At 46.7% G+C, this 2,355-nt stretch overlaps 1 protein-coding gene across 1 annotated transcript in view; it reads left to right on the top strand.

The window, feature by feature from the left end:
- The window catches only part of iglon5 (IgLON family member 5), a 305,750-nt gene extending 304,539 nt beyond the window's left edge, over window positions 1–1,211 (top strand). The window contains exon 8 of the mRNA XM_079837615.1: window positions 1–1,211. This exon is cut by the window's left edge and continues 276 nt beyond it. The gene's annotated coding sequence lies outside the window, so the exon portion shown is untranslated.
- The last annotated feature ends 1,144 nt before the right edge of the window (window positions 1,212–2,355 follow it).

Genomic DNA, 2,355 nt, shown 5'->3' with positions numbered 1-2,355 from the left:
CGGTCACCTTTTAACGTCCGAACCCGATATGTGATGCAAATGATGTGAACGACAAAGGTAACGGTTGGGTGTCTCATGATGTGCGTGCTGGACATGCTGGTCGTAAAGTGACGGTGTTGACGACGATGGTTGTGATGTTCGGGTGACCCTCTCGAAGCTGTTTCACCAGCGGGCCCGTCGGCCGTTGACCCTCGGATCCGAACGCAGAGATCTGAGCTGAACGGCGGTGCATTCTGACATACGTAGCTACTATGAATGATGTCAAACCACACGTTTTCCTTTCTAGCAAGGGTTAGCAGGAGGGCCGCGTCATCTCGGCCCCTCGTTTGCGTTCGTTTGGGCTCTCGACCCAAAGCGAACATCTGACCCGCGTCCAGCCCTCATATTGTCCTCAAGTCTGTCCATCACTCAGATCGTCCTCAGTGTAAATATATATGCAGTAGAGGCCACTCATTTGACCGTTTCCCATCAGCCTCTCTGTTTCAGCCTTTTGGCTTGGACGATATTGCTGCCTTTAAGTCACGTTGGAATGATCGTATTTACGAGATGAGCATGCATTCGCCACCACAATGTCATTATTAGAGGAGAATCACATTTAGAAGTGCTTAAACATTTGAAATTGAAATACTTTTCGAAATGAGTTTTGTTAGATTGCGACGTTACAGTGTTGAGTGTGGACACTTTCTGGTTGTCGAACTTTAGTTAATAAAATAAAAATCGCAGCTGTAGACTTCATTCATGTGCTAAAAACATTCGCAAACATGTGATGCAAAGAGTGAAAGAAATATGAAAGCGTTTCAAAAAGCATCATAATAACGTACAAACTCGTAAGTAGGAACTCTCCACAAGGACTTGAAGGCAGCAGAAGTTTCCGGCGTCTCCTGCCCTGAAACAGTTCATCGACTTCTTGTTGCTTGTGGATAGCATGTACCGGTTAGAAATGTCCCTCTTGTGACCTCACTTCCTGCACCGACCCCGTTTTAACCCCCTGCACTGTGTACATTTTAATCTGCAAGGTTAACTGCTATTACTTTTTTGGTGTTAATAATGATGATGATGATGATGATGATAATAATGATGATGACAATGTTAATAAGTATTTGAATAAATATGATAGTAATTCCATGTGAGAAAAAAAAACGTCAGAGCTGATCGCAAGCCATGTGTGTGAAAATATTTTGTACTAAAAATCACTGAATTCATCAAACAGCAAAACAAAAGAACAAAAAAAAGACTTTTTGAAGTATTGTGCTCTGTTTTACCATGATTAACTTTTTTAAAATGGAAGTGATTTGACCAAGTACGTAAAAGAGAGCAATCAGTGAAATGTGAGGGCGTTTACACACTAGACGAATCATAGTGTCGGCCCATATCCGACCCACATCTGGTGCGCATTGAATCCACATGTACCAGATGTGGCCCCGGATGAGGGCCGACACTATGTTGCTGCGTCCGAAATCGAATACGTCTCTACTATATAGTATGCGAAATACAGTACGCCAACTGAGTAGTATGTCCAAATTCATAGTATTCGAAAAACAGTAGGCGAAAAGTCCCCAGATGATCTACTACTTCCGAAGTGTGCATCCGATGGACACTTTACTATCCCATGAGGCCACGGGAGAGGGTTTATGAATGGAGGTTAAAGGAAGTAGCTGATGCTGGTGTAACCCCACCTGAACCCGGGTCCGCCGGCATGAGAGTCGGACCCTCTAACAAGGAGGCTAAAGGCTGCAACCCCTAAGGTCAGTCGCTAGAGCGTCTCTTAAGATCAGAGGAGTGAGGTTTACTCGCACAGCGACTACTAGCTGGCCTCCGTTACACTCACCCCCCTAAACCTCACTCCCATCCGGGTCAGGGGACAAATGTGACCCCTCCTGTTTGAACCGCCCACTCCAAGCGGGACTCGAACCCGGGTCTGTCGGCATGAGAGTCGGACCCTCTAACAAGGAGGCTAAAGGCTGCAACCCTTAGCGTCAGTCGCTAGAGCGTCTCTTGATATCAGAGGAGTGAGGTTTCCTCGCACAGCGACTACTAGCTGGCTTCCGTTACACTCACCCCCCTAAACCTCACTCCCATCCGGGTCATGGCACCAATGTAACCCCTCCTGTTCGAACCGCCCGCTCCAAGCGGGACTCGAACCCGGGTCCGCCGGCATGAGAGTCGGACGCTCTAACAAGGAGGCTAACGTCAATTACTAGAGCGTCTCTTGAGATCAGAGGAGTGAGGTTTACTCGCACAGCAACTCCTAGCTGGCCTCCATTACACTGGCAGGTCACATGATAACGACAACATGGCGGAAACAATATGTCCAGATTACATTCATACCACACACATTCATATATAGAACAAAGT

This window comes from Gobio gobio, assembly GCF_949357685.1.
Source record: "Gobio gobio genome assembly, chromosome: 15".
NCBI lineage: Eukaryota > Metazoa > Chordata > Actinopteri > Cypriniformes > Gobionidae > Gobio > Gobio gobio.
This window is presented reverse-complemented; position numbering and strand designations above follow the sequence as displayed.